The 13861-nt window shown below is 33.5% G+C and overlaps 1 long non-coding RNA gene across 2 annotated transcripts; it reads left to right on the top strand.

Annotated features, from left to right (window-relative positions):
- The first annotated feature begins 2207 nt into the window (after positions 1-2207).
- On the top strand, positions 2208-6667 carry LOC136070769 (uncharacterized). Of its 2 annotated transcripts, none has more exons than XR_010632015.1 (4): positions 2208-2668; positions 3859-3954; positions 4068-4177; positions 5314-6667. It is a non-coding gene; the product is annotated as an uncharacterized LOC136070769 (long non-coding RNA). The 2 variants fall into 2 exon arrangements; XR_010632014.1 differs by having other exon boundaries at positions 2208-2673.
- The last annotated feature ends 7194 nt before the right edge of the window (positions 6668-13861 follow it).

The raw sequence follows: 13861 nt of genomic DNA, 5'->3' as shown, positions 1-13861 counted from the left end.
ATAAAGTTATAAAATCCTTTCTGTTACTCATCAAAAGAAAAAAAAAATCATAAAAGCATAAAGTTTTTTTTTTTTTTTTTTGTAAAAAAAGCATAAAGTAAAAAAAAAAAAAATAGTAAACATTTGGAAAAACATTTAAACAAATGAAAGTCATGGAGAAATGTGCTTATAAATGGATAAGGTACTTTAGAAGTTAGATTCATATAATTTTTTCTTATTCTCAAAAAAAAAAAAAATTTTTTTTTTGGTTTATAATAAATAATTATAAACCATAACCAGGTTCAAATCATTCATTCCTTCCTAATAATCAAATTATATAATCTTTTTCATTTTAAAAAAAGAAAATAAATATATAAATAAAAATGTGTTTGGAAGGAAGTTACTACCGTACCGGAGACTGTACCGGTTTGATCATCGGTACGATATATTTCGAGTACCGGTCAATACTGATGTACCGTTTTGAGTTTACCGCTATTTTACACACACACACACACACACACACACACAAATATCTATTTATCATAAAACATTATCTCAAAAATCTCTATTTACCATAAAACATTACTTCAATTGTTGATTGCATACAAAGAAAAAAAAAAAAGCACAGTATAAAAAACTTAATTGTTCATTGCATATAAAGAAAACAAATAATACAAATAATTAAGTTAACACAAATTATATAGGATCATCTACTCCCATCCTTCAAAAAGATCTACTTCAAGATCATAATATACATGAATATTAGCATTTGTCAACACAACATTATTGTTACCATCATCCTCGTTAAGGATTATGAGTCAGCGGCTCAAGTATTATGAGTCAGCTCCCAACTATTCACATAACCAAACACAGTTAACAAAAAATAGATCAAACGGTGTAGAAGCGCCTTTAAAACCCTTGAACCAATCTGTACCGTTCATTATTAGGTCAACCTCCTTATAAAAGGCCTACAGTACACATTTTCATTGTCCTCTGTCTCGTTGCCGAAGTCTTGGGTTATCGGTTATCCTTTCCCAAAAAAAAAAAAAGAAAAAAAAGAAAAAGAAATAAAGAAGTCTTGGGTTTTCACTCTCTTAGCGCAGCACAGAGTAACCACATCAGGTTTTGTATAGTTTTGCAAAATAGATATAGTTAGAGCATTCTCATCAGCTGTTGTATAAAAAATGCCATTTTGACACATCAAAAGTCTACTTTACTATTTTACAACATCATTTTATAATATCTCATTTATCAGGTGTTTTATTTTTCAATCCCATACATTAAAATAATATATCCATCACATTAAAATATCATTAAAAAAAAAAAACTTCAAACGGTAAAATTTCTCCCTATCATTCTCATCCTCATCAGCAACAACAACAACAACAGCTCCTCCACCACTGCCGCAATAACGGCCACCAATAACCACTGCCGCAACAACACCGATAACCACCACCGGCACAAACCCACATCCACCAACGGCACTTTAAAAAAAAAAAAAAAACACAACCAGAAAAAAAAAAATCACAACAACCCAAAAAATAACCACAACTACCCAATAATCACCACCAAATTGCCGCCACAACCACAGTACCACTGCCACAACTAACCCACAACCCACCACATTCACAAACCTCAAAACCCATCCCAAATCAAACAAACCCATAGCTCAGGCGGCGAGGTCGGCTTTAGGCGGGAGACGTTAGCGGCGAGATTGGCTTCAGGCAGCTTCAAGCGAATCGGTTTCAGCGGCTTGAGGTGGCTTTAGGCGAGATCGGCTTCAGCGGCTTGAGGATGAGAGAGGAAGAGAATGAGAGTGAAAAGGGAGTTGTGGAGGACGACTATGGCTCCGGCGAGATCAGCGGCGAGATTGGCGGCTTCGACGAGATTGGCAACAAAGAAGAACGAAGACGCAGAGAGAAAAGAATGAACGCAAATGAGAGAAGGGAAAGAGAGAGTCCGACTGAATATATGAGAGAGAGTCTGAGTGAATAAACAAATAAAAAAAAAAAATTGGCATGGCTGTCCGTACCATCTCATATTTGAGACGGTACTGTAGCTGTGTGCCAAAATTTTTGACATTTGGAACATCTCATGAGGCTCATATTTTGAGGTTTGGTATGCCATATGTCAAATATTTGGCATTTGGCACACCTGATGAGGATGCTCTTACTCTTTTTACGTATTTTGATCCCAAAAAACACATCAGCTTTGTGAAAAATTGTGCACAAATTCACAATTACTTCAATAACCGAGCATTTCTCTCTCTTTTACCTAACTCTCACCTCCCTCTCTTTTACTCATTTCATCACAGACTCTCTCATGTGAACTCTCTCTCTCTCTCTCTCTCTCTCTCTCAAGAACTGATCCACATAGATCGATGGTGGTTGATTTGTTTGGGGGTGCTAGTAGTTCGAAGGTGTGAAGCTTTACTGGTTCAGTCCGTTGGCGGTGAGAGGTGAAATAGTTGCCGCCATTTGAGTCTCCGATTTGGGTTGCTGCTACCATTTTAGGTGAGTATCGTTGATGTTCAAACTGTTCAGGACAGCAGGATCTCTCCGATTTGTGTGTTAAATTTGGAACTGAAAGTGGTTTGGACGTTTCTGATTTGGTTGAAGAATGGGTTTTTTACTGGTTTTCTTTGGGATTCCGGTGTGATCGGTTTGTGTGGATTCCGGTGCAATGGCCGGTACGGTACGGTATCACCCACGGCTTGGTTTCTCTCTTTGATTTATTTAATTATTTATTGTTTTTTTTTTAAGCCAATTACAACATCATATCCCTCCTCACATTTAACAAGACACTATTAGGGATACGATTGTAATTTTGTATTCTTTTTGAAGCTGATGTTTTTATTTACTTGTAAGTCTTATACACAACTCTCTAAAGTCCAGTCTTTTAAGATTCAATTCTATTTTTACCCAGTTAATCTAATATAATTCAGCCTCTTGAGTCTTGACCAAAAAAAAAAAAAATCTATTTTTGCCTAATTAATTCTCTAAAATAAACCAACGAAAACAAGTTATACCAAACTAAAAGAAACACTTTTTATGAGTTGTATCTATTCTTCTTCTTCTTCTTCACTTAAATAAAAATCTAATATGTCAGATAGTAGATACGTTACTTGTTTTTATATCTCTTCATCTCACAAGTATGGGAGTGGGACACCTCAAAATTGCTCAAAAAAAAAAAAAAACTATTTTATCTATTTTATATAACTACCTTATCAGTATACTCTACATTTAATATTTTATTCTCTTAACCGGTTACCACTTTATTTAAATTTTTTTATTCTATCCCTATTCTTTTTTGTTTTTATTCTTTCTCTATGTTTTGTGAGATTAAAATAATTGGGGTTGAATAAAATAATAATGTTTAAGATATAAACATTGCTAAAGTTTGGTTAAATTTTGCGCTTCTAACTCTAAAAATCACACACATTAAATTATTTAAACTCATGTAAATTTAGATGGTTGCTAGGACTAGAGTAACCATGTAAATATTCAACTTTGTTTCTCAAAAAAAAAAAAATATATATATATATATATTTATTTATTTATAAATATATAACTTCTATCAATAAGTTATGCGATTTATTTAAATATTACCCTTAAATAATCATCAATATATATATAAAAAAAAAAAAGTTGAGACCTTGTGCGGAAGGCATGGACGCACTATGTGAGTTCTTTGCAGCATTTAAGTTCAGAACTTAATTCGTTTCAGCAAAAAGCAGTTCACTTCTTTCTCTCTCTTAACTCTTCAGTTCTTCCAGCAAAAATTTAACTCTTTCAGCTTCCCTTTTCATCAATGTATAAATTTCTCTTCCCTTCTTCTGCATTTACTCATTTTTTTTCCTTTCTCTTCCCTCAATTACAGCCAAAAAAAGTGTTGAAGATTGATTGGTTATATATTGATGGATCGACTCTTCCTCTACAAGCTCATGGACAACAACTCCTTCATCAATGTCTGCATGTAAATAAATATTGCTGACTCTCTCTCTCCCTCTCTATTTCTATCTTTCATTTTTATCTTTTATTTTACTTGGGGTGCTAAGTTTGTGGTTTACAATGTTTGAGGGTACTCAGACTCAGGGAGATTGAAACTTCAACTTTACCTGTTGCAGTCGGCAGGACTAAACCCAAGGAGGAAAACCACCGGCCCTTAATTTATCAGACCCTTCTTCTGTATCAAAGAGGTACAAAATACTATTACTCTGTTTGTTCATTCTTTGATGTTGTTTGGTAATGGGTTTTTGATAAACAGACTAGATGCTGGTTTTTTTTTTTTTTAAATTTTTTTTAATTTTTAATTTTTAATTTTTTATATTTGAATTGTTTGCTGGTTGAGATTTTTACTGACCCACACCGTTTCTGTAATTTATGACTTGGTCTTTGGGTAAGTGATATAAATATGTTACATGGGGATGTGATTAAGAAAATTTGTTAGATTTCGTACTATAGACCTTAAGTAAAAGACAATTTGATAAGTAATCTGGTTTTGTTTAGAATGATCAATGAGGAAGAAACTTAATAAAAAAATTTAAAAAAAATGCTCCTCCACGCATGTGCAATTGAAGCACAGACCCATGTACATGTATGGATTGGCTGACCTTCAAAACGTCAACTGAGGCCAAACTTTTGTTGGATTCACATTGCAAAGATCCCAAGAGTAATTATATATTTTATTTTGAATCCATAGTGTTTGATAAAATGCTTGAAAGAAAATTTATAAATTTTATTTCCGACTTGACAATTCTATTAATCATATTTGTTTGTTATGTATTTTCTTGGGGATTAGAAACAGTTAAATTGGGAAAAGTTTATTAAAGCACTTGCATATACTTAGCTTGTGTTCATTTTTTCCCCATGTTATATGCTATAAGTAATCAGCGTTCTTTGGTTCTCAAGGATTGGTTGGTCTCATTGTGTTTTCTTTATTGTTGCTCATGCCAATCTTGGTTAACTAACACGAGTGAAAAAAATTAACATAGCTACGGGTAAGAAAGTTTTTATTATTTTTAAGTGAATAATTTGATAGCAAATTTTGGATTAAGGATTATTTGACAATAAATTTTTAAAATAATCACCACAATCTACCCATATTCTATATGTCCTACTTAATGACAAAAACTTAGTTGCCAAAAATAAAAAACAAAGAAATAAACAAAGAGAACCACAAATGTACAAATTAAGAACTAAGTGGGCAGAAAAAATGATGTGGTGTCTTCATTATTTGAAGGTTAGCTTAGAATCTATATAAACTTAGAATCTCTTTGTATGGAAACCTATCTGCTTCTTGGTATTAAAAAAAATTGTTAAATATGTTTTGCAGGTACACCTTTATAAAATATGTTGAACCATGATTGTAGCACAACTATCAAATGGATGCTTTACTAAATCACAACGCATTAATCTATTAAGGCATCATTGCTGGCTTGATTACTACCAAGAAGATCTGGGAGGTCAGAACTAACGGAGAACTTGATTCATCTCTTTCTCTCCACTTGAGACAGGGCTGCATCACAAGGCCAATTACCACAGCACCGATACTTACAGGAAATACCTTGAGTGTAGAAAGAGCCAACACAACGCAGATCAATATGGTTGGCGAAATACACATAAGAATGGCTCCAATTGTTCCCACAGGTATCTTGTAAGGCCGAGATGCAAATGGATGTTTTACTCGTAACCATACAAATGCTAGGAATTCCAAAATCATTCCGAAACAGTACAAGAAATTTTCTGCTGCTACAATCTCTTGGAAGCTCAGCAAGAGCACGCTAGAAGCTGAGAATAGAATCCCTATTAGCGTGCTCAGCTTCTAGCATGCTTTTGCTGTCATGGCTGAGCTTCCAAGAGATTGTAGCAGCAGAAAATTTTCTTGTACTGTTTCGGAATGATTTTGGAATTCCTAGTAAAACATCCATTTGCATCTCGGCCTTACAAGATACCTGTGGGAACAATTGGAGCCATTCTTATGTGTATTCTGCCAACCATATTGATTTGCGCTGTGTTGGCTCTTTCTACACTCAAGGTATTTCTTGTAAGTATCGGTGCTATGGTAATTGGCCTTGTGATGCAGCCCTGTCTCAAGTGGAGAGAGAGATGGATCAAGTTCTCCGTTAGTTTTGACCTCCCAGATCTTCATGGTAGTAATCAAGCCAGCAATGATGCCTTAATAGATTAATGTGTTCTGATTTATAAATATGCATGGGAAATATTCCACTGTGATGGTGCTAAGCTGCGTGACAAGTACCCACATGCCACAATTTTCAAGTTGGCACAATATTTGTTGACAACTGGAATGCAAGGTAGCACTGTTATCTAATTTACTCATTTGCATTCTTTTGGCACGTAGCTATTTGCAGTTACTAGCTGTTTACCATCTTTGTTTTTTGGCTGATGATAGATGGGAGGGAGGATTGAAAGTTGAGACATTAGTGAATGTACAAGGAAGACATAAATTTGGTTTTAGTAGATTTCAACATTGTTTCTTTTTTAATTAATTCCTGACTTTCAGTATTGACACAATGTTGGAATGAAGGATTGTGATTTTAGTAATCTTTAAAATAAGTTATCACATGTTGGGGCAGCATCTTTGCTTTGCTAATACTATTCATTGTAGTTGTCTTGGGGCTGTGTATTCAATCTTAAGATTTTTATTTTAGAAAAAGTTTTGAGGTTTAGTTTTGTTTGATCTTCTGCACTATTACACCAAGTTAAACCTTGAGTGAATTTGGAAATAGGAAAATAACATGAATAACGACAATAAATAAAAGAGGGTTGCATTGTAATCAATGTAGATTGCCAAAGGTTCAGACAGGGTCAAATTTCCTTGGCCCCCAATCACGCTTGCATAATTCACCAGAGCATTCAACCTTTTGGGCTTGGCCCCTTGGGTCTTGCAAGAAAAAAGTGTCAAATCAATGATCATAATAGACTTGTTTGATATGTGTGTCCGCAGACTCATGCTTAAGGTTCTGCTCCTAGAAGGGATTGGTTTAAGTTTAATTGTGATGCAGCTATTTGGATTAATTTCTCTTCCATTTCTGTTGTGTTGAGAGATTGGAGAGGGATGGTGGTTTTAGCTGGCTCTAAAAAGATTAATACCATCATCCCTCTCTGGCTCTAAAAAGATTATTACCATCATCCCTCTCCAAGCTGAAGCCGAAGCCCTGTTGTGGGCTGTTCAATTGGCAATGGAGAATGAGGTTCCTTAGGCTGTGTTGGAAGGAGACTCTAAAACATGTTTGATGCTATCTCCCAACAGTCTAGAGATTGACCTTGGAGGATCAAGAACTACATAGAAGAGGCTGTCTCTATCTCTAATTGCTTTTCAGAGTGCTCCTTTTGCTGGGTTAATAGAGCTGACAAACCAAGCAGCCCATGTTTCGGCAGTCTTGTCCTTATATAATTCCCGTGTAGGTGAGATAGATCCATGTATAGGGCCTTATATTTTTGTTGATATCATTAGGCAGAATGTAGCTCCTGGGCTGTTTACTTCTTTGCTTTGAGTTTCTTTCAATAAAGCTTTTCAGATTATTTTAAAAAAATAAATAAAATAAATAAAATTAAAAAAAAAAAAATGGGTTTAACTTCCTAGCACCCAAGGAATGAAGATTTTGCTCTTGAAATTTTGAAATGGGAATCTCTCATATTTTTAACACTATTTTCAAAGCATGCCTCCTAGTTGATCATATAAAACGCATTGGTGAGAAGCTATCATAGCACAAAGAACGAGAACTTCTAGATGGTTCTAGCAATTAACAAGTGGCTGAAACAATACAGATTCATAAAAAATAAAACTTAAGGTGCACTAGATTCATAAAAAATGAAACCAAGTCAACAAGATCACATCTGCTTTAATTTCCCTGCTCTGTCAACTGACTTCGTCTCATCTCCCGCCACACTCCTGAATTGAGAATTGTAATTAAAGAGAATAATATTTTCTTAGGAGCATCCACAACAAATGTGCCAAATGCCAAATATTTGGCACACCAAACACAAAAACGGAGTTTTTTCAGATGTGCCAAATTTTTGTCACATGCTATAGTACTGTTGCATTTTGCCACGATACAGACTCAAATGGCATTGATACTTAATTATTTTTTTATTATTCATCTTTCTCTCTCATCCCACTTAGCCACTCCATCTCCACTTCTCTGGATTTTGCTCTCTCTCCTCCCTCTCTGTCTAATCGCCCTCTCTCTAGTGAAGGATGGGTTCCAATGTTCAAATCTTCAAACAATAAGCTCCAAGGCAAGGTGGTCATTATCACTGGAGGCGCAAGCGGCATGGGCGAGGCCACGACTCACAAGTTCGCTGATCACAGCACACGAGCCATCGTCATCGTCGACGTCCAAGACGAGAAGGGCCAAAACGCCGCCGTGTCTCGCTGTCCAGGTCTCTTTGATCTCACTTTGCCACCATCTCGCCGTCCAGGTCGTTTAGGTCTCTCCGATCTCACCCTCTACCATCTCGCACACTGCCAGATCTCTCTTCTTTCTCTTGCGGTGATTGTGGCGGTGTTTTTTAGGGTGGTTGTTGTGGGTTGTGTTTGATTAATTTGAGTCGTGGTTGGCTAATTTGAGCGGTGGTTGGTTGATTTTGGGATGGTGCTATGGATTTGAGATTTGGGATGGTGCCGATGGGTTTGGGATTTGTGCTTGTGCCGATCTCTTTTTTTTTTAAGGTGGAGTTGGTGGATGTGGGTTTGTGCTGGTGGGGGTTGGCCAGTGTTGTTGCTGTTTGTGGCCATTGTTGCGGCAGTGGTGGATGTGCCGTTGTTGTTGATGGTGATGATAGGGAGGAGATAATATATTATTTTAATGTGTAGTAAATATTATTTTAATGTATAGAATTGAATGATAAAACATCTGATAAATGGGATGTTGTAAAATGATGTGGTAAAATAATAAAGTAGGCTTTTGGTGTGTTAAAATGACATTGGTTTTTGCAACATCTGCTACGGATGCTCTAAGTACTTGACATCTTAAGTGATTTAATTTTTTTTTTAATGAGGTGTGTAAGATCGGTGCTTGAAGGTTTCGGGTTTAGGAGAGCACGGAGCAGCAGTGTGGCAACAGTTGTAGTTGCTGGTGGTCTGTGAAAGGAAGTGTGGGTGAGAGAGAAGTTGTAATGATTTTTTTTAATAAATTGATTATTTGGCGTTCTCCCATTGGAGGGTGTAACCTGTGAGTTTTACACTACATCCAGACATAATTTAAACTCTTAATAATGCATATCAGTACACAGGGTTGGCCACTTAGGCCACTGCCTAGGGCCCCCTACTAGAGAAAGGCCCCAAATTTTGGGGCAAAATTTGATATATTTTAAAAAAATTTAGAGATATAGGGGAAAAAAAAGTTTTATATATTTTTTTTACTTTTAAGAAGTTTCAAAGTATTGAGAAATGCTAGAGATGATACAATTTTAGATACATGGGTCTTACAAGTAGAGTAATGCAATAGTTTTACAAACTATTTTACAATATTTTTATAAACTATTGTTGTGGTCAACTTCTTACTTGTTCTCATCTGAGCTTACTAATAACATCACTTTTTTATTTATCTATAATCATTTATCACATCATTAGTTTGTAAAAGAATTTGTATCTCTAGCATTTTTCCTTATAAATATATGTGTTACTAATCGCAAGAAATAATTCAAATAGGAAAATGCTAGAAATATTATTAATTTTACTTGAAAAGTTTACAAATTAATGTGAAAATTAATATGATATGTGGACGTCAATAACCTATTAAATGCATTTTTGAATTATTTTTTGTGATTAATGATATATCTTTGTAAGTTTCATGTTATAAAATTTATAATATCCCTAATTTCATTCATGCAAATACTTGTTTATTATCTTGTTGAAGTGTTACTAATTGCATTCATTTTTACATCATTTGAAAGTTTTTTTAAATGAAAGTTTTTTTAAAGTAAAATTTGTTATAACTTTTGCATTTTTCCAAAAAAAAAAGAAAAAGAAAAAAAGAGCATATTACAAAATATAAGGAATAGATTTTTGTTATTAAGAAATTATGATATTAAATACTAGTTAAATGTTTTTTAAGTGATAACAAAAAGACACCATTTAAATATATCGCGCCTCCAAATTTGTTAGCTGCCCTGAGTAGTGAGTACAGAGACTTGCACTGCCCTTATTAAACCAGGGTCCAAAGGCACCAAACACATGTCATGGGGTCAGACCACTAATTCTTCACAAACTGTAGTCTTAATAATATAGCAGAAGAATGTTTTGGTGAGATACAGCGTCCGTCAATGTGTCATTCTTTCACACAATTAATAAAGTCATGCACATGCATCCCCAACCAAATCTGATCAACTAAATTGACGAAACGAAGGTAGATCAATTACCACTTACAAGCATAATATTTCCCTTATCCAATTAACAATGCTACATTGCTCTTATGCTATTATTATGGCCAACAAAACATTTTCGCATTAGATCCACGGCTACTCTTTCCCTCCCCTTATTATGGCCATTGTCTCTGGGGCTGCTTCTCCTGAAAAACATTAAATTTCATGAAATAAGCAACCAAAAGTTAGTTAGGACTTAGGAGCCATCAATAGCATATGCCTCACAACCAAAATAACTTATTCATAACTCAATCAACATGTATCAAGAAGTGGATAAGGCCAGTCTGGAACAAAGTTGGATAAAAATTAAATCCAACAAGCTTTTATTAAGCATGTAACTTGGTATGAGGGACTAATCTCCAAAAGACTCTTCACTATGTTTAAGAGATCTATGGAAAGAGAGTTTGCCCAGTGCTTTGGGTAGGATGATGTAAAACACCTTGGAATTCAGAGAGCCCTAGTACTTAAAACGCAAAATAAGCTTATAAACCCACCATTCTTGCCAGCATAAATCTCATTCCTTGGGCCATAAACACGATGCCGTGAGGATTTCTGAACCTTGGCACTTGAATTCCAAATATAGGTTAGCTCTTTACTTAGTTCATGTCTTTAGTAACTCAGCAAGAGAGATGGATCTTTTTTTTTTTTTTTTTGATAAGAAAGAGAGATGGATACTTTTTTTTTTTTGAGAAGGAAAAGAGATGGACGTCCATATAAGAAAAAGTAAGGAAACACCAAATGTAAGAAAATAACTGTCACATTTGATATTGAAACTGCACAATATGAGGATAAAACCGTCAAATATGAAAAAAAAAAAAAAAAAAAAAAAAAAAAAAAAAAGAAGTAACCTAGTATAAAAGGTTACCTACTAGTGAATACCATACTCCCCTCTTTTTTCTGAGTACAGTAAAATTACTCATATATAAATGCATATTATAAGTTCAGCAAATGCGTTGAAAACTTGGTTCGTAAATTGTGATGCTAGAAACAAGGGAAGAAGTTAAGAAAGAAGTGAGATCTCAAAGTACAGCTATGCACGCAACCGTGGGAGGTCACGATGTCCAAGCAAGTCAACAATCTGGTGACTTTATGATTCAAGCTGAGGTGCCTCCTTCTTCAGAGACTAGTACTAACAACAATATGCCAACAGTATCACATAATAATAATATTGATAATCCCGTATGCATTCCATCTCTCTCTCTCTCTGTGTTTTATTCTGCGTAATTGTGTGTCATTCTTTCCTCTGGGCTTTCTGTGCATAGAAGATTTCTGTTTTGTTTTGTTAATTGTTTTTAAAAACAACACCTCTCTTCCCTTGATCTATATATGCTGCCATCACCGTATTTGCCACTGAATCCAAGAGATAGATCTGAAGTTCTATACTTCACCAGGGTTTAGGGTTTAGGTTTTAGTGTGTGTGGAAGTGTTTGAGTTTTAAGTCAGACGCCGAATAGAGAAATGATTAGAAAATGCGAGAGAAGTTGGGTAGGTTTGGTGGATGCTGTTCTAAATTCTCCACGTCCATTTTCAATAGTTCTTTGTTTACAATTCCTGTGGTGATATGTGGCCCCACGTGGCTTGTGGCGAATGATGTGATATTTATTAATATTTATTTTTATTTAAAAATGGGGTGGTAAAGTGAGAAATATGATTGAAGTTTTTTTTTTTTTTTTAAGAAAAGGTGAAAATAGAATATGATGAATTTAAATTCTAAACATTTTCATTTAAACTTTAAAAATTTTAAAACACTAAAAAGCAAATTCTTTGACTCGATTAAGTTTTGAAGATCTTTGGCTGAAATGTAATACATACTATTTAAATTTTAACAAAATTTATTTTATATTTTTAATTTTGCATTTATTCTTTTTAATACTTTAAGTTTTAAATTTATTCACTTAAGTTATTTTTATCAACTTTTTAAAAAAAATTATAAAAAAAAATTGAGAAAACATTTTTCAATCATTAATTAAAATTTTGTAATTAAAAAAATTAGAATGAAAAAACTTAAAATACTCAATTCTTAATAGAAGTTGATAAAAAAAAAAACTTAATTTAAAGAAAAGAACTTTGAAAATTAAAAACAAAGACCCCGAAGCTTTTAAATTTGACAGTAGACAGTAGACACGAAGGGATGTGGCTTTAAAAAATAAATATATAAATAAACGAAAGTGATCCGTTCGGCCGTGGGCTTGGAAATTTTTCTGTCCATTACTATGGTTTAGTTGCAATTCTAAAATTTACAACCAAAAGGGAAAAATATAGCCTTGTTGATTAAACCAATTTAGCTCCAAACCTGGCTTGGAGCAATTTTCACTTAGTCACTGTAAGAAAGGATATAAAATATCTGTGTATATTGTTTAAACAAGTTACATGATTTATTTAAAAATTATGCGATTAATATTATAAATCAAATCAATGGATTTTTTTTTTCCTTTCTAAATCAATGGTTTTTTTAATTAGCATATGGATTGGATGAAATTAGTTTGGAGTTAAACTTTTTCCAACACAATATTATTTTTTTGTTAATTTTTTTAATTTTACTTGTAAAAATAATAAGAAGGGCTACTATTGAAATAAATTGTCACCAGAAGCTGATGAATTGGGATATGTTATAACAGTTAATTACTCAACAAGTGAATACTTACAATTTTTCTTTAGGTTTTGATGAGTAGTGAGACAAAAAGGTGTGAGTTAGAGTTAAGGAGATGTGAATTAGCTTAGAGACAAAAAGGTGTGAATTAGGTTTTTTTTTTTTTTTTTTTTTTCCTTTGATGATTATGTTTTGCAACTACATCTAATGGAAACATCTGATATTCCAATCACACCAACTTGAAGCCCATGTGGAACCCACTCTTGTTTCTTATCCTGATGTTTGGTAGTTTTGTAATGAGAGAAGTTATTTAGTATCAAATATTAACATGTTAGTCGTATCAAAATCTAATAAATAAAAGACATATGTGAAAAATAACCACCTCACTAATACCTTTTAGAATTATGGTGAAATGCTGATTTGGTTATTTTGTGCACATATTTCTTAATTATTGAATTTTAATATAGCCGATGTGATATTATTTAATATTAAATACTTTTTCATATTTCTTATTTATTTAATATTTTGATGCGACGGACACATATTTCTCAATTGTTGCATATTACTCATTTATTTAAAATCGTTTTGTAAGATTTATATAGTAAAATTTATAATCTCTCTAGTATTACTATCAAGTATCCATCTCTTTTCCTTCTCAAAAAANTTTTTTTTTTTTTTTTGGTTTTCGATTTTAGATCTAAATTTTTTAATAACTTAAAAAAAAATACTATTGTGATGAGCGGTTATTAGTAAGTAAAAAAGTGAACTCAGTGATAAACCTAAATATAAAATTATGGTTAGATGTGATATTGGTAGTACTTATTGTGACGATTGAACTGTCAATTGTAAGGAAAAAAAATAGAGTACCACCAAATTTGACAAAAATAAGGTCAAAGTAATGTGG

Source organism: Quercus suber, unplaced genomic scaffold (genome assembly GCF_002906115.3).
Source record: "Quercus suber isolate HL8 unplaced genomic scaffold, Cork oak 2.0 scaffold_258, whole genome shotgun sequence".
Taxonomy (NCBI): Eukaryota; Viridiplantae; Streptophyta; class Magnoliopsida; order Fagales; family Fagaceae; genus Quercus; species Quercus suber.
This window is presented reverse-complemented; position numbering and strand designations above follow the sequence as displayed.